Raw genomic sequence first — 18736 nt, 5'->3', positions numbered from 1 at the left:
GAAAGGCTCTAAGCAACTTCATGAGACCCTGCCAAAAAAAAAAAAGTCTGGGGATGTACCTCAGTGGTAAAGTACCCCTGGGTTCAATCCCCAGTTTCAGGGAGGGAGAGAAGGAGAGAAGGAGAGAGGGAGAGAAGGAGCGGGGGGAGGAGAGAAAGAGAACAAACAAACAACAACTTGACAATTTGTTACTATAGCACTATAGCATAACTTAATTATTCCTTACTGATGGAGCACATGGAACTGTAAAGGGCACTATTATGGAGCCCCTGGACACCTTGTGATGGCCCATTCTATGGCTATTCCACAGTGACTTCAGTATTCTTTCCCAAACTGAGCCAGAGTCTAGCTCTCAATTACTTCCCTAGTTGATCTCAGTTCTGTCCCCTTGGAACACTGAGGTTCTCCCCTCTTACTCATTTCACGTGGGTAAAAGCCTTGAATGCCAGGCTCAGAGCTGGTACTCTATTATCGATTTCTCAGGAGGTGATCAGAGATACCTTTTAAGGCAGTCCATCCAGGAGAGATATGTTAGGTGGAAGAATAAAGGCAGAAACTCACAATTTTGCAAATGTTAAATGATAAATTTCTTTCCTCAAGATGACATGGAGGTATCTCAGAAATTCTGCACAAACCTCAATGTTTAAAACAACACAATTCACAATAGCTAAATTATGGATGGAATCAACCCAGATGCCCGTCAACAGGTGAATGGATTAAGAAATAGTGGTATTTGTGTGTGTGTGTGTGTGTGTGTGTGTGTGTATACATACATACATACATACAATGGAGTTCTACTCAGCCATAAAAAAGAATGAAATCTTGGAGAATATCATGCTAAGTGAAATTAGCCAAACCCAGAAACTTAAAGGTTGAATGTTTTCTTTCACATGTGGAAGCTAGAGTAAAAATAAAGGAAAGGGGGAGGGAAGGGTAACATAAAGATCCCCATTAAATACAAATTAACAGATGAGCAAAAGGAAGTTTAGTAAAGGAAGGAGAATGGGAGAGGGGAGGGAGGACAGAAGGGAAAAGGGGGGGATCATGAACTGAAATCAATTTCCATGCATGTATGAATTTGTGGGGATGAACCCTAGTACTATGTATAACCATAAAGCTCTAATAATAACAATAATAACAAAGAGATTCTGGGCAAGGGTACCTGCTATGATTTGAGTGTGTCCCTGGGAATTCAGGTGTTGGAAATTTAATCTCCAAAGTCGTTTTAATGATATTTGGAGGTTGGGCCTTGGGAAGTAATCACAATTAGATGAGGTCATGAAAGTAGGGCCCTATGATGGTCTTAGTGGCTTAATAAGGAATAGAGACCCAAGCTAGCACAGTGCGGTCTCATCATGTGATGCCTTCGCCAAGTTATGATGCAGCAAGAAGGCCCTCACCAGAGGCAGAGCAGATGCAAATTCAGGCTTTTGTTTTTTGTTTTGTTTTGTTTTGTTTTGTTTAAAGATCAGGTCTTCAATATCAAGTGGGGAAATAGAAGAAGCCATCAAAAGACTACCAACCAAGAAAAGCCCAGGACCGGATGGGTATACAGCAGAGTTTTACAAGAACTTTAAAGAAGAACTAATACCAATACCCTACAATCTATTTCAGGAGATAAAAAAGAGGGAGAACTTCCAAATTCATTCTATGAGGCCAATATCACCCTGATTCCCAAACCAGATAAAGACATCTCAAAGAAAGAAAACTACAGACCAATATCCCTAAAGAATTTAGATGCAAAAATCCTCAATAAATTCTGGCAAATCGGATACAAAAACATATCAAAAGGATCGTGCACCATGATCAAGTAGGATTCATCCCTGGGATGCAAGGCTGGTTCAATATACGAAAATCAATAAACGTTATTCACCACATCAATAGACTTAAAGATAAGAACCATATGATCATCTCAATAGACGCAGAAAAAGCATTTGACAAAATACAGCATCTCTTTATGTTCAAAACACTAGAAAAACTAGGGATAACAGGAACTTACCTCAACATTGTAAAAGCTATATATGCTAAGCCTCAGGCTAGCATCATTCTAAATGGAGAAAAACTGAAGGCATTCCCTCTAAAATCTGGAACAAGACAGGGATGCCCTCTCTCACCACTTCTATTCAATATAGTTCTTGAAATACTGGCCAGAGCAATTAGACAGACAAAAGAAATTAAAGGCATTAAAATAGGAAAAGAAGAATTTAAATTATCACTATTTGTGGATGATATGATCCTATACCTAGAAGACACAAAAGGGTCTACAAAGAAACTACTAGAGCTAATAAATGAATTCAGCAAAGTGGCAGGATATAAAATCAACACACATAAATCAAAGGCATTCCTGTATATCAGCGACAAATCTTCTGAACTGGAAATGAGGAAAACCACCCCATTCATAATATCCTAAAAAAAAAAAATACTTGGGAATCAACCTAACAAAAGAGGTGAAAGATTTATACAATGAAAACTACAGAACCCTAAAGAAAGAAGTAGAAGAAGATCTTAGAAGATGGAAAAATATACCCTGTTCATGGATAGGCAGAACTAACATTATCAAAATGGCGATATTACCAAAAGTTCTCTATAGATTCAATGCAATGCCAATCAAAATCCCAAAGGCATTTCTTGTAGAAATAGATAAAGCAATCATGAAATTCATATGGAAAAAATAGAAAACCCAGAATAGCAAAAGCAATTCTAAGCAGGAAGTGTGAATCAGGAGGTATAGCGATACCAGATTTCAAACTGTACTACAGAGCAATAGTAACAAAAACAGCATGGTACTGGTACCAAAACAGGCGGGTGGACCAATGGTACAGAATAGAGGACACAGAAACCAATCCACAAAATTACAACTTTCTTATATTTGATAAAGGGGCTAAAAGCATGCAATGGAGGAAGGATAGCATCTTCAACAAATGGTGTTGGGAAAACTGGAAATCCATATGCAACAAAATGAAACTGAATCCCTTTCTCTCACCATGCACAAAAGTTAACTCAAAATGGATCAAGGAGCTTGATATCAAATCAGAGACTCTGCGTCTGATAGAAGAAAAAGTTGGCTCTGATCTACATATTGTGGGGTCGGGCTCCAAATTCCTTAATAGGACACCCATAGCACAAGAGTTAATAACAAGAATCAACAAATGGGACTTACTCAAACTAAAAAGTTTTTTCTCAGCAAGAGAAACAATAAGAGAGGTAAATAGGGAGCCTACATCCTGGGAACAAACCTTTACTCCTCACACTTCAGATAGAGCCCTAATATCCAGATTATACAAAGAACTCAAAAAATTAAGCAATAAGAAAACAAATAACCCAATCAACAAATGGGCCAAGAACCTGAACAGACACTTCTCAGAGGAGGATATACAATCAAACAACAAGTACATGAAAAAATGCTCACCATCTCTAGCAGTCAGAGAAATGCAAATCAAAACCACCCTAAGATACCATCTCACTCCAGTAAGACTGGCAGCCACTATGAAGTCCAACAACAACAAGTGCTGGCGAGGATGTGGGGAAAAGGGTACACTTGTACGTTGCTGGTGGGACTGCAAATTGGTGTGGCCAATTTGAAAAGTAGTATGGAGATTCCTGGGAAAGCTGGGAATGGAACCACCATTTTGACCCAGCTATTGCCCTTCTCAGACTATTCCCTGAAGACCTTAAAAGAGTGTAATATAGGGATACTGCTACATCGATGTTCATATCAGCACAATTCACAATAGCTAGACTGTGGAACCAACTTAGATGCCCTTCAATAGATGAATGGATTAAAAAATGTGGCATTTATACACAATGGAGTATTACTCAGCACTAAAAAATGACAAAATCATGGAATTTGCAGGGAAATGGATGGCATTAGAGCAGATTATGCTAAGTGAAGCTAGCCAATCCCTAAAAAACAAATGTCAAATGTCTTCTTTGATATAAGGAGAGCAACTAAAAACAGAGCAGGGAGGAAGAGCATGAGAAAAAGATTAACATTAAACAGGGACGAGAGGTGGGAGGGAAAGGGAGAGAGAAGGGAAATTGCATGGAAATGGAAGGAGACCCTCATTGTTATACAAAATTACATATAAGAGGATGTGAGAGGAAAGGGAAAAAAATCAAGGGAGAGAAATGAATTACAGTAGATGAGGTAGAGAGAGAAGATGGGAGGGGAGGGGAGGGGAGGTGGGATAGTAGAGGATAGGAAAGATAGCAGAATACAACAGACACTAGTATGGCAATATGTAAAAACATGAATGTGTAACCGATGTGATTCTGCAATCTGTATACAGGGTAAAAATGGGAGTTCATAACCCACTTGAAATATGATATGTCAAGAGCTTTGTAATGTTTTGAACAACCAATGAAAAAATAAATAAAGATCAGGTCTTGCTATACAAGCTGGCTTCAAATCCCTGGGCTTAGTATGTCCTCCTTCCTTGGCCTCCCAAGTAGGTAGGACTATAGTTATGCTCTTAGACTTCCTGCACTCTGTAACCATAAGCTAAATAAACCTGTATGTTTGAATTTTATGGTATTGGGGACTGAACCCACGAGTGCTCTACCACTGAGTTACATCCCCAGATTTTAAATTTCCCCACTCCTCTGCCAGACAGGGTCTCATTAAGTTTCCCAGGCTCACCTCAAACTTGAAGTCCTCCTGCCTCAACCTCCCAAGTTGCTGGGCTTACAGGCATGTGCCACAATGCCTGTCGGAACCTGTATTCTTTGTAATACCTGGTCTCGAATATTTTGTTATAGCAATAAAAAACAGACTAAGACAGCATCTGACACAGAAACTCCTGGGGCTTCAGGGTTCTTGGGGGCCCAAGAAGCCCACTGCAGTAGGAAGCAAATGGGCTACAGCAGGCCTCTCAGGGAAAGGAGGACACCCAGCAGGTTCGTTTGTATCCTTCAGATTTGCCTTCCTCTAAATAAGTCCCTGTCCCTAACTCCAGGGCTCTGAATCTAGAATGAAGCCAATAATTCTCCCCTTAGGACCCCCTGTGAGCTCAGATGCGGATTTCCTTTCTCAAATGCCACACTGCCTGTTGCTGCACTTGGCTTTATTTACTGTCTTACACCAACCCATGGGGATCCACGCAGCAACAGGGTTTCTATAACCAGGTAACACTTTTTAAAAATGTACTCTTCAAGTTTTGCCCTTCCTACCTGCCATCGGGGCCTCCAGTGTAGAATTAAAGAGTAACGAACATCCCCCAGGACCTGCGCACCCGGAGTGTGCTGCCTGAGAAGAAACTGGAAAAACACTGTCTGGGAAGGTAGGGAGCAGGTCCTGCAGTGCGCCCCCAAACACTTCCATTTTCTTATGTTCCCAAGAGTGTGGGCTCAGGGTGTCTATCTGACTCCCTCATAACGTCCCTGTAACTGGAGGAATCCACATGCTCCAGGCCACCTGGTGTCCCCAGTCTCAGGAGGAGAGGCAAAGACCTGCTCTGGGGAGATGAGTCTCATAAGATTTGGCTCTCAACAAGCTTTCTCTCCTGCTTCCTAGTCCTGTAACTTGAGGCAAGTCTTTGAACTTCAAAGGGTTGATCGACTTCCTCATCTCTCTGAGGCTAAAGATGGCTGCCAAGCCACACGTCATGCAGATTTTGAGAAATTCTAAAGAAGACAATCATTTATTCAACAAGTATTTACATTGTCTATGCGCCAGGCACTGTTCCAAGTACTGAAAAGCTGTAAACAAGAAAAGGTCCCTACCATCCGAGGCAGACAACAAATTAAACAAATATTAATGTAAATACTATGAAGTAGGGGCTAAGGGGTACATGTGCGTGTAGGGGCTATTTTAGATAGGGTTGTCAAGGAAGGTCTCTGGGGGAGTGACATTTGAATAGAGATCTGGAGGACATTTCAAACATAACTTAAGAGAAGATTACTAGTGACAAAATAGAAGAGGTCTCCTGACCAAGTCCTTGGCTAGTTCAATGTCTAACGGGTGCACGACGGAAAAGGACTCACGAAGGAGATAGTGCAGATGAACACCCTTGGAAAACTACAGACCTCTGTATGGAAGGCACTGGAATGAGAGCTTTGCCTTGTCTGGTTTTGCTGTCTGCACTTCCACTGCTTCTGAGAAAGGTATGCTCTCTGGGCTGTTTAGTTTGCTGATCATCATGATGGGTGGGTAGTTGGGGTCAGGAACCAAGGTGTCTGTTCCTGAAGAACCCATAGCTGAAGCAGTGTGGTGAAAAGGGCCACCAGGGGAAACCTAGGTGTTAACAGAGGTTGGAAGGGAACTATGGAGATACAGTCAAGTTGCCTAATGTGAAGCCCTTTCTTTGGCTCCTTCACAAAACTGCCAGTAACATCTTTGCAGCTCACTAATGCTTTTGTATGAGTGGATTTGTGGGGTGGATGAAGGGGACATGAGGAAACACCCAGTTACCCCACTGGAACCAACTATGTGAACAGTGAAAGGGCACGTGCAGACCCACGTTGGCCAGCTGGTGTGGGGCCTGAACACCATGAGGAAATTCACTGTGGTGAATTAAACACCTTCTCTGCTCTTAAGGAGCTCATGATTTTAGGTATGTTTTTCTTTATTTATTACCTGTCTCCCTGAAGTAAAATGTAAGCTCCTTTAAGGGCAGAAGCTTTTACTATTGTTTTATATTATGACTGGCCCACAGTAGGTGCTCAATACTGAATAAATGAATGATTATGCTGTTATCTGATACCTCAACACCACTCACTCTGTCCCCTTCACTGCCACATAGATCCCTGTGGAATAATAATAATAAAAAGTAAATAAAGCCCAAGTATGTATTCAACACTGGCTGTGTGTAAGACCACACTGAAGGCACCATGAGGGGTCAGTAGGGAAACAGATCAAAGGTCTGGCTCCCAAGTCTAGTAATGACAAAGATATATCCACCAACCCCCGCCCCCACAAAAAAATGCATAACAAAAACAAAATGAAACACAGTACAAGGGGAAAAGCCCTTAGTGCCACAAGAAAAGGGAAAGCCCAATGGGTGCAGTGGAGCATGCCTGTAATCCCAGCAGCAGAGGAGGCTGAGGCAGGAGGATGGCAAGTTCACAGCTAGCCTCATCAACATAGTGAGACTCTGAGCAACTCAACAAGACCCTATCTCAAAATAAATATTAAAAAGGGCTGGGGATATGTCTCAATAGTTCAGCACACCTGGGTTCAATTCCTGATAACCTCCCCCACCTAGCAAAAAAAAGAAAAATTTAGTGATCCCAAGTTCAAAGCCAGTCTCAGACAGTGAGATCCTATCTCAAAATAAAAGGGCTAGGGATGTGACTCAGTGGTTAAGTGCCTCTGGGTTCAATCCCCAGTACAAATAGATAAATAAAAACAGTTGGGGATGTAGCTCAATGGGAGAGCACTTGCCTAGCATGCATAGCGCTTGGTTCAACCCCCTAGGGGTGGCGGGGGTTGGGGGAATAAAAATGTGACTTCCAGCCAGGGAAATCAGCCAATAATAATAGAATGTAACAAAAAACAGCAGCAGTCACAATTGACTAAGTGCCACTGTTTAAAAGGCACCATCTTGAATGCCTTTCATACATAATTTCATTTTATTCTCTCAACACCTCTTCAAAACCATGCAACTCAAAATGTGTTCCCATGATCTAGGTATTTATTAGAAATTGCAAATCTTGGGCACCACCTCACACCTACTAGGTCAGCACTGGCATTTTAACAAGATCACCAGGGAACTTGTATGCACCATAAGCTTGAGAAGCACTGATTGAAAGTAGTTATTGTTTCATTTCACAGATGAAGGAACTAAGCCTGAGAGAACTTAATGCCTTTCCTCAAATCACTCTACTGGAAAGAGGATTGGAGCCATTGAAGCCAGGCTCATCCAAGGTCTTTGTTTTTAACCAAGCTTCACGGATGAGTCGGCATCTGAGCTAGACCCTGAGATATGGGTAGGACTAGGATATCCAGAGAATGGAGGGCAGTCAGAGGAGATGACAGCATCAGCAAAAGCCCTGAGTGGGGAGCCTCCAGCCAGGCTTAGGACATGGTTCTTAGTTCAGTCTGGCTGCAGCTCCAGGAGTCTGTAGTGATAGCAAAAATGGTCAGTTTGGGGCTGGGGATATAGCTCAGTTGGTAGAGTGCTTGCACAATGCCCTGGGTTCAATCTCCAACACCACAAAAGAACAAGCAAATAAAGAGTGGTCAGTTGGTTCACACAGACACCCCTACCAAAGGGTATGGGAGCTGCTAGTTAATTGGGTGGGCAATGGAAGCTGCCTGTACAAAAGGCTCTATCCCTCCTGCTGAAATGACTTGGACAGGAGGGGCTTAATGGGCTTCACATTCTAGTTTGGGTTCTGCCTCTGCTTCACTAGCTAATCTTGAGGGTAGGTAACTGACCTCTGTGTTCTTGTACCATGATTATTATAATAATAAAAAAATCAGAGTTGGCAATCTCAGTACAAAAATGGTGGGAGCTTAGGTTTTTTTTTTTAAAAAAAGGGGGGGGGGATGGGGGATGATCTAGGGAGGTGGGTGGAGGGGTTACCCAATATTGTGAGGCATACAAAGTACCAGTGTAAGTACAAACTGTATTAATTGAACAACTGTAATAGATTAATGGTTTAAAATCTTAAAATCAAAGTAGATTTGTCTACTTTTGTGGATTTGGGTTTGAAACTGTTCTTAAGGACTAGAGAGTAAAATATGAACCACAAAAGCCCTGCACTTCTCCACCTACACACACTGTTGGAAATGAGACAAAACTGAAAACTTTGAAGGTGATGAACATTTCAGCTGGGCTTTTCACTGTTTCTTCAAACCTCAGGTCCATATGCCCTGTGAAATAACCAGCTGTTTCTTATTTTCAGCTTTGACATTTGATGCCATTACCCAGAATGCTGTGTTCTGATGTAAGGGAGGTGTTTTCTGAGGGGTTTGAAGCCACAGGACCTTCTTCCCCTATTTCAACTCACTGCCTATTCACCATTATTCTCCTAGGAAGAAGCATGGGGCAGGGAATCCTAAGACTGTGTTTTAGTCCTGATTCTCACATAAATTCTATGGGCAACCCTGAGGGGCCAGCAAAAGGTGTTTTAAGGGCTTATTAAATGGCAGGTACTCTCAAGAGCACTTCCAACAACTCAGAATGCAGGGGTAGTCTTACCCCTAGCTTCCAGGAGTACCTCAAATTTTACTGAGCTGCTAAGCAGCACAGGTGGGTTCCTAACAGGAATGGAGTCCAAAGCCTCTCCACCACATCCCAGGTCCTATCTTGCAGTGCTGGGGTCATTAATTTGTGAAACAATAGTATAGGGCCTATTAGCCTCACTATCCCAGATATGTACACCAGTAGACCATCAAAGAGAAATGACATTTCCTGCAATTAACATGCACTCGAGTATTGTACAATGTCTGAGTTGGACCGACAGTTCTCTGTTAGGAAGCCTTGCCCCAAGATTTAGGACCTCAAGCCAGAATCCATGAATCCAGGGCACCCCCACCTGGCAAGTGGACCCAAACCAACCTATACATTATGGTTGCTTCCCTCTGGCCTATCTCCAGGCAGTCTGATGGTCTGAGAAGGGATCTATCTAATCGGGGTCCCATTCCCACCATCTCCTGCTCCTCTCCAGCCACAATCTACTTCCCAGCCACTTCTCTTTAATCACTCTCAGCTTGAGGCAATCCCACACCAAGTGATGGCTAATTTACTGTGACATTACACATTCAGTGGAGTCAGACCAGCTCTATCTCTGCTTCCTCATCTATAAAAATGGGGGTAATACTACCTTAGGGAGTTGTTAGGAGGATGAAAGGAGAGAATGGCTAGAACACAGTTAACACTGTGCCTGACGCTTGGTAAACACACAACAAATGGTGATGGACTCCCTCTTTCCTATGACTCTTTCCTTTCCCTAAATCCATTTCTCTTTCTCTCTCTTCATCACATTTTTGGGAGGGGTGGAGGGTGTTACCACAGAATGAACCCAGAAGCACTTAATCATTGAGCCACATCCCCAGCCCTTTTTGAAATTTTGAGACAGGGTCTCACTAAGTTGCTTAGGGCCTAAGTTGCTGAGACTGGCTTTGAACTTGTGATCCTCTTGCCTCAGCCTCCTGAGTTGCTAGGATTACAGGCTCTACCACCATACCTGGCTTCTACATCACATTAAAAAAAAAATTATGTTTTAGTTATAGGTGGACACAATCTTTATTTTTTTATGTGGTGCTGAGGATCGAACCCAGTGCCTCATGCATGCTAGGTGAACACTCTACCTCTTGAGCCACAACCCCAGCTCCTCTGCATCACATTTTGAGCCAATCCTCTCTATACCCTAGGGGGAAAAATAAGTTATACCCATCAGTTAAGTCAGAGTTTTCTGTTGTGAGGTATGGAACGAAGATATCCAAAGAGAGTGACGCTCACTGCTGGCCTACAGGCAGCCGCTCAACTACCTGGCCAGCCAATGGTTGTCCAGACCCCACTGTTATAACCAAGGCAACAAGGTTCATAGCTCCCAATCATCCAACGGCAAAGAGAAGATGTTCTGCAGAAGAGGATATTGGAACAGCATTGGAAGCAAAAAAAATTAACCTAGGTGAGCAATGCCCCCCAAGTTTTGAACATCTGTTCTAGGCAGTCTTTTTACTGAAAGTGCAAATAAGGTAGCGCTTATTGTGAGGGTGTTTGTGGTCTACTAAGGATTACAGGAGCTTATGGAAGTGGAAGAAAAGGACCCTGGGAGGGCTGGGTCTCTCAGAGTCAAAATGAAAAGTCTGGATCCACAGCACCTCCAAGACCCTCAGTAGCTCAAGTCCGTGGGGCTTTACTCATCTCATGCCTCAGCCACTCTGCCTGGGCCTGCTCCAGTCTCTTTACCTGGACTCGATGCAAACTTTGCTCCACCTCATCACCATTATCTTGCAAGGACTCCTCAAAGGCCCCTTCTCTATCTCACCATCTCTCTACCATTTCAACTTGTCTGTCAGTAGTCCCCAGTTCAAATTTCTGAGAGACAGCATGCATCTCTTTTTCCTCACTGGTCACATCACAGGTCCCTGGTGATCCTGTGAACTGGGGCTGTTCGTGCCTCTGATGTCTATCTCTGGTCCAGGAAGTTTTGATTAGAGGGTGGAGATGGAGCACAAGTTTATGGGAGAAAACATGGTTACCCGTATATGAACAGGAGTCATGAATGTACACGTTTCACTTGGAAAGAACTGTGAGGACAGCAAGCACCGGGGCTGACATGTTGACTACATCCACATGCCAGACAGCCCTACACCAGCCCTCCCTCACCTCTGCTGCTACAGACAATCAAAATGTCCCACCTGACAATGCCCAAGTGCTCAGTGGCTGGTGGTCAAAGGAACTGTCAGACCAGACTCCTCCTGTCTCCTTCCTTCCCTGTCAGTGACCTCTTCCCCTTTTTTCTTATACAGATTGAGTTCATTCCAATTGCAACCTCTAACCCTCTTCCTTCTGTCACTTCCCAGCCATTCATTACTCAGTGTAGTAGATGTGGTAGGTATAACTTTTTTCTGTCCAGCACACTTTGTTTTTCTTAGAGGAACTCTGCTCCCAGTCCATGTAATCCTAATGGAGCTGTCATTGGCTATGCCTCAGTCCTCTACTACACAAGATGATACCTGACCCAAAACAGACAATTGGAACCATCCCCCTTGCCAGGAATGGGGGCAACTCAGGATAGATCATCTGAGGAATGCGGCCAAATTTAGACAAGCAAGGTTGAGGAATTAAGAGGGAGAGATTTTCTTTTTAAAGTTCAGATAGTCTAAGCTGATCGCGTGCAACCAGTTCCCACAAATACCTACTTCTCTCAAGTAAATTCTTTGTTCTCTCCCCTTTTTTCTTTGTAGGTCCCTAAATGACTCTAATCAAAGCTGATACACTACATTTGCAACTAGTCTACTATTAGGTGTGAAGGGGATAAATGAAATTCAAGTTTCTAAGGTCCCTGCACAGTCCCCCCAAACAGTAAGGATATCACATCTAACTTTAATCTATCAACTTTGGTTAAATTAAAATTTCTGGGGTAACTAAAGAAGAGAAAGTATATAACATCCAAAACAGGAGAAGTAAAAACACAAAAACCAAAATGATTTTAAAAAAACCAAAAGAAGAAAGCAAGCTAAAACAAAATGGAGGGGCGGCATGACAAATTATATAGAGAGAACATAAAATAAGGAGGCAGACTTAAATCCAAACACAACAGTGGTGATATTAAATGAAAACAGACTAACCATTCCAGTTAAAAGACAAAGAGTCAGCCTATAAAAAAAACAAAACAAACCTGCTGGGCATGGTGGTACATGGCTATAATCCCAGTGACTCCAGGGGCTGAAGGAGGAGAATCACAAGTTTGAGGTCAGCCTCAGTAATTTAGCAAGCCCTAAGCAACTTAGCAAGACCTTGTCTAAAATAAATAAATAAATAGATAGACAGATAGATAGATAGATAGATAGACAGATAAGATGTAGCTCAGTTCTAGAGCACCCCTGAGTTCAATTCCTAGGACCTGCCCCCAACCCTGAAAAAAAAAAAAGTATGTGTTGTTTATAAGAGCCAATGCTAAAACACGGATACATAAAAGTTGAAACTAAAAAACAGTAAAAATATAACTCATCCAGATCAACTAAGAATGTGACATAGTTCTACTATCAGATGAAATAGAATATAAGGCAAAAAAAAAAAAAAAAGAAAAAAAGAAAAATCTACTAGAGATAAAAAAGGGCAGCTTCCTAAGGATAAAAGGTTAACTCACCAGGAAGATATAACAATTTTACAATTATATGCACTTGATAATATGGGCTCAAAGGCATAAAGCAAAAAAAAAAAGGTGAAATAAATTCATAATAATGGTTGGATATTTTAACACAACTCTATAATCTCATAGAGGCAAAAAATAAGAACAAAGACCTGAATGTGACTGATAAACTTGATAACAATGGCTTTATATAGAACAATGAATCCAATAACTGTAGGATGCACATTACTTTTAACCACACCTGGAACATTTATTAAAAAAAAAACAGCAACTAATCATAAATATAGCCTTAACTAGGATTTTGAAAAAAATTAAAATTATATAGAACAAGTTCACTGACTCACAATCAATTAACCAAAGATAACCAGAAGATACTCATAAGTTTGGAAATTAAGAAATGCATTTCTTAGATACCTATGGCTCAAAACAGAAATCACGATGTATGTGAAAGAAGCTCATTCACATACACCACAGAAAATGTCTATGGATATTCCTGGCAGTCAGAGACTGTAAGCAATCCGTGTCCATCCATCATAAAATGAATAAACACACTGTGACCTATTCATACCATCAAACACTATCAGCAATGAAAGTCAGTCAGGCTGCCATGTGGATGGATGCCACAAGCAAGAATCTGAGCGAAAGAAGTCGAACAAAATGCAAACAGTATGCTTCCACACGTATGAAGTTAAAGTAGTAAAACTAAACTACACTGCTTAGGGATGTAAATATGGGGATGTAAATTATTTAGAAAAACAAAGGGATGGTTACCATAAAAGTGGAGATAGTGGTTTCTTCTAGGGGAGGAGGTTATGATTTGGAAGGAAGGACTGCGTATGTACTGGCAACGTCCAGTTTTTGAGGTGGTGGTGGTTACACTGTATTTCCCTTATAAACCTTTGTGGGGTTTTTTCTCCTGTATGCATATTTGTTATTTTTCATACTAAAAAAAGTTCATAATAAAGAAAACGGAATATATTGATCATTGTTTGATTCTTAGAAAAACAGAGAACTATTGAAAAGACTTCCTTTTTTCTTCAATCACATAACCAGCTTTTTATTTTTTCCTTTTTGAGACAAGGCGGGGTGATGGATTTTTCCATGTTGCCTAGATTGGTCTCAAAACTCCTGGGCCCAAGGGATCCTCGTAAATAGCTCAGACTATAGGTGTGTGCCACTGCCCCGGCCCTGGCCAAAATCCTTCATTTAAAAATTAAAACCTTGCCTCCCAAACCTCTAAGATATATGTCAAGTAAATTTTCAGTCCTGTATATTTTCATTGTCTAATCTCTTAGGAGTGTAGGCAGAGACAAGTCTCCAGAGAACAGAAGTATGGTGTCAAGGGTCACCTGAGGGTCCCTCCTACATGTGAAAAAGTAAGATTGAGCAGGTACCCAAAGTCCTAGAGTGGACATCTTATTGAAGGCTGCCATTCCTGAGAATCCTTGGTTAATTAAAATGCTGAAGACAAGTGGAACTAATTTACTAAAAGGACTTGGGTTAAATTTAGGAAAAGAAAAAAAAAGTTATTGAGCCCTTAAGCTCTGATAAAAGATTTGAAAATAGGATATCTTGGATGGTCTCGGGTGACTCCAGGAGACCAGGGAAACCCAGCCTGGTGACAGCACAAGGCCCAGCATATGGTGCTGTTGCCAAGAGCCTAGCCCAGAGACACTGCCTGCATCCCAGTTGGCTACATTCAGCCACCCGCCTGCAAAAGAAATAGAAGAGAGAAAAATGAATAGTGAATTTTATGCAGTTTGGTTGAACTGAGGGAGAGGAGCAGCTAGACTATTTCTTTGCAGGTCTCACAGAAGCAGTTATAATTTATAGAAACAAAACCCAGGTGATATACATTGGAGGATTTAGTTGGCCTAGGTTAGACAGGGTGGGGGTAGGAAGCTGGAGATCTTGGGTTCTTTGGCACCTGTCAGGATGTGGAGGTTGCAGCCCTCCCAGCCTCCATGGCTTGAGGATGCCATTCCCAATTTCAGATGGGAGGGACGGTGGCTCCCAACTTCAGTCCGTTTCAGTGCTTTGGGGAAAATGGCTAAGAATGTGAATATAAACTGGGAAAAAAAAAAAAAAAAGCTCTAACTTGGGAATCCAAGCATGGGATACTGCTGGCAGGGTTCTGGACCAAAAAGGGTGTCAAGCTGCAATGACCACACATCCACACATCTTTGGACCAGGCAGGATAGCTCCTCAATAGTGACACCATATAGCTGTGTCAGAAATAACAAAGTGGGTACGCCAGTCAGACACTGTTCTCTCCTCTGGACAGTGATGGTTAAGACTAACCCCTATAGACTGCATAAGCCTCCAGAGGGCTTGGAATTCTCACCAGTGAGGGCATTAGAGGACTTGGGAAACTACTTGGGGAAAAAAAAAAAAACAACAACTCTGTGACTGCATTAGAACCCAACTTGTGTAATGAGACACACTGGTTAAACATTTAAATTAATAGACAAAATCTTAATGTCTCTCTTTATCCTACCTTTATGTATACAATATCCAACATTTCAGATGAGTGGGAAACTAATCATTAAGCTAACAGAGGGTAATGAGGGAAATGAACAGGCATCTCAAACAAAGCCCATGAAGGTGACTCAAGAGAAGGTTCATTCATTAAGGCAAATTGAAAGAACAAAATGCTTGTTGTACCATCTATTGTTCCTGTGTGACTGAGGCCCATAAAAAAGAACTAGTTTCTTTGACATTTCCTTTGAAAAGCGTGTGATGTCTTCTTGGTTGCCCGGGCCACTATCCCTCCTGCCTCAGAGAGCTCTTGCTGGCTTCCATGTACATTTTTATCAGAGACCTGCTGATCTGCCTCTTGATGTGGCAATGTCCTCAGTTTACCCAACTCTCCCTCCATCAATTATGAGGTCCCCAAGGCCAGGGTCTCTCTCTATTTTTATCTGTTCTTATTCCCACTTCTCTTGGCCCTGCCACCAGTGCATGTTTGTTTAAGAAAAGAATGAAAAAAAGGAAGAAAAGGAGGAGGAAAAAAAGGGAGAAAGGAGCGTATGTCTGTATTGCAACTGAAAAGCAACAAAAATCCAAGACAAATCCTGGGTGAACTGGTTGAGGACTTGACCAAGCATTACTTAATAGCTACTTGTGCTATCATAAAAATACAATTCCCCTGATAACCATGGAAACCAGAATGAAGGCATTATGGTGAGGGTTGCTCTTTTCAGAAATTTAACAACAATAAGAGGCCTGAAACCAGAAAGACAAAGAAGTCCAAGTGTTCCAGACCAGAAGGAAATCCTTTCCTAAAAGCTCTGACAAAGCAGCTTTTTCTCCAGTCTCTAAAATCTTACCAGGCTTCCACAGGGCTGCAGAACAGCAATGGATCATGAAACAATTCAGGCCTCTTATGTACTGCTGTCCCTTGGGGCCAGCTGCTATGAGGCAAGCTCGCTGGGAGCTGGAACTTATTGTTATTATAAAACGTATTGCTTATAATGTTTATGTTATTATAAAACATACATATCCTCAAACTAACATAGCTAGTTATGGAAAAAGCCCCAAGGGGACAGAGACCATTTTTATTTCATTCACAACTCTATCTCCGGTTCCTGGTGGGTGTACAAACACACAGTAGGGACTCTGTAACTACTTGTAGAATAAAGCAAAAATTATGTTAGAACATAGGGAAAGCACAGTGCCTGGTAAGATGTACATCCTCTCCGCCACCCAGTGCCAACACTCTGTTGAGTCCTGAGCAAAATCAAAGTCCTGTCCTCATTCCAGGTCCAGTTTCTCTGTTTGCGAAAGGAGACAGCTGGATTACATGGTTCTCCAGGCAGCTTCCAGTTCTGACAGTCAATCACTGTACTGTGCTTTTTTTGGTGGCAGCACATGCCTGGCACTTTTCTCTCCCCCACCCTCCCAAAGGGAATCTGATACCCATCTGCTCAAGTAAATTAATGTTCCTATCCTGCCTGACTCATTTGGTAGGAACAACAGGTTCACATGCCATTGTAAAACAGAAGGCAAAGGGGGCCCAGAATGACAGAAGGGGAAAGGATTCTACAAACCAAAATGGCACTGTATTAGGACCACATATAAGTGTGATTATTCTACTAAACCTTACTACTTCAACAATGCTAATATTAACAGCACTATGTAATGAGCTTTCTGTGCCCAACTCCACGCTAAGTCCTTTATATTTAATCCTCACAGCAACTTATGAGAAAGGACTATTATTTTCTGCTTTTAACAGATGAGGTTTCACTCTAGCCCAAGGTCACACGGCTACTAAGTAGAAGAATTAAGACTTGAACCCTGGGCTGAACGCCTCCGGAGTTCTGGCTCTTCAAATGGCTTTCCCATCTCTTCTTCACTCAAGTCCCATGAGGGAGGCAGGGCAAGGGTTACCCCTCTTCCTTAAAAGAGAGAGACTTTCCACTAGTACAAAACGCAGAAGACCCAGTGGGTACCCCGCCCCAGACTTGCTCGTGTTCCTAGGTGCAGGTTCTTTCCATCCCGAGTCGCACGGTTCCTCTTGGACTTAACACACTCGCAAAGCCCCATGGCTGGAGGCAACCGCGGAGTTACTGGCTCCCAGCAGGGTGGTTTTACAAGAGAACAACAAGACAGCTCCTCCAGCAGAGGTTCCAGGTGGCTTTAGAGCACCCCCTCACCAGGAGCCAGGCCCCTCATTCCAAAGCCCCACCACTCGCTCAGCCTCTGCCAGGACCGAACGGCGCCTGCTTCGCCGGTCGCCTGGTGAAGCGCCCGCTGTTCCCGGGAGGCAGCCTCGAGGCACCCCTGCCCTCCCCCGGCAGTTCCAGATCTGGGAGTGGGTCACCCTGGGCCCGCGTCGGCCGCCGCTTACCTCGCAAGGAGTCCTCGGGCCGCGGTCGCGGTGCTCTGGAAGCAGCTCCCGCCGCCGAGCCGCAGCGCAGCCGGAGGACTGCAGCGCGCGCCAGGGGCGGGCGGACTGGCGCCCTCGAGCCCCGCCTGGGGCCGACAGCTGCCGGCGGCTCGTGTGGGCCGCCGCGTCACGTGACGCGCGGGACTGGGGCTGCCGGGAGCCGCGGCTGGCCCCGGGTTGAGCTCGCGACCACTGCTGCGGGGAGGAATTTCTGCCGGCAGGGGGCCGGGAGAGATGTGAAGGGGCGGACTGGGCTTCGGGTGCTGCAAAGCAAGCTTGGGGAAGGACGCTGCAGACTTACATTGCGTGGCCCCAGAAGGGGTAGAAAATAGAATCGGTGGGCGGAAACTGCAAGGAGGCGTGCTTGGGGGGTCAATACAAAGAAGCTTCTTCCAAGCACCCGAGTTATCTAACAGTATAATGGGCTATTTCAGGAAGTGGTGTTTTCTTTGTGGACGTACACTTAGGGGCTGAACGACCCTGACCACTAGCTGAGGGCCAAATGATCACTGGGTGTATATATTAAATTAGTTATACGTAAAGGGCTTAGCATAAAGCATTCCACAGAGTAAATGCTGTGTAACAGTGTTAGTCGCTTCTGCTGCTGATTGTTATTATGGGCACAGAAGTGAACAAAGCTGTTATGGTTCCTATTCTGAAATTCTCTGGGGTAGAAGAGGCAGCAATCAAGTACCATTTAAATAACATGTTTAGCTGGGGGCGGTGGTGCACACCTGTAATCCCAGCTGCTCGGGAGGCTGAGGCAGGAGGGTCGCAAGTTCAAAGTCAGCCTCAGAAACTTGGTGAGGCCCTAAGCAACTTAGGGAGACCTTGTCTCTAAATAAAATCTAAAACGGGGCTGGGGATGTGGCTCACTGGATTTTCCTGGGTTCAATCTGTGGTACCCACCCCGTCTCAATCAACACATGTTTAAAATTATGGCAAATGAATAGAAGGAACTCTAATTTAAAACTGATGATTGAAACAAACTGAAACTAGGAGCCCCCCCCCCCAATCTGAAATTGGGAGTGACTTCCACAAGTTAAGAATGGAGGCTGGGAGAGCTGCAAACCCCCACCA

At 43.2% G+C, this 18736-nt stretch overlaps 1 protein-coding gene across 1 annotated transcript in view; it reads right to left on the bottom strand.

The window, feature by feature from the left end:
- FBXO10 (F-box protein 10) overlaps window positions 1-17772 on the bottom strand; it is a 63973-nt gene extending 46201 nt beyond the window's left edge. The window contains exon 1 of the mRNA XM_081279341.1: window positions 17618-17772. The gene's annotated coding sequence lies outside the window, so the exon portion shown is untranslated. The remainder of the gene's footprint in view (window positions 1-17617) is intronic.
- Between the last annotated feature and the right edge of the window lie 964 nt (window positions 17773-18736).

The sequence above is a fragment of the Spermophilus citellus genome (assembly GCF_964194105.1).
Source record: "Spermophilus citellus genome assembly, chromosome: 2".
Lineage (NCBI taxonomy): Eukaryota > Metazoa > Chordata > Mammalia > Rodentia > Sciuridae > Spermophilus > Spermophilus citellus.
Note: the sequence above shows the minus strand (reverse complement) of the source record. Positions and strands in the feature narration are given on the sequence as shown.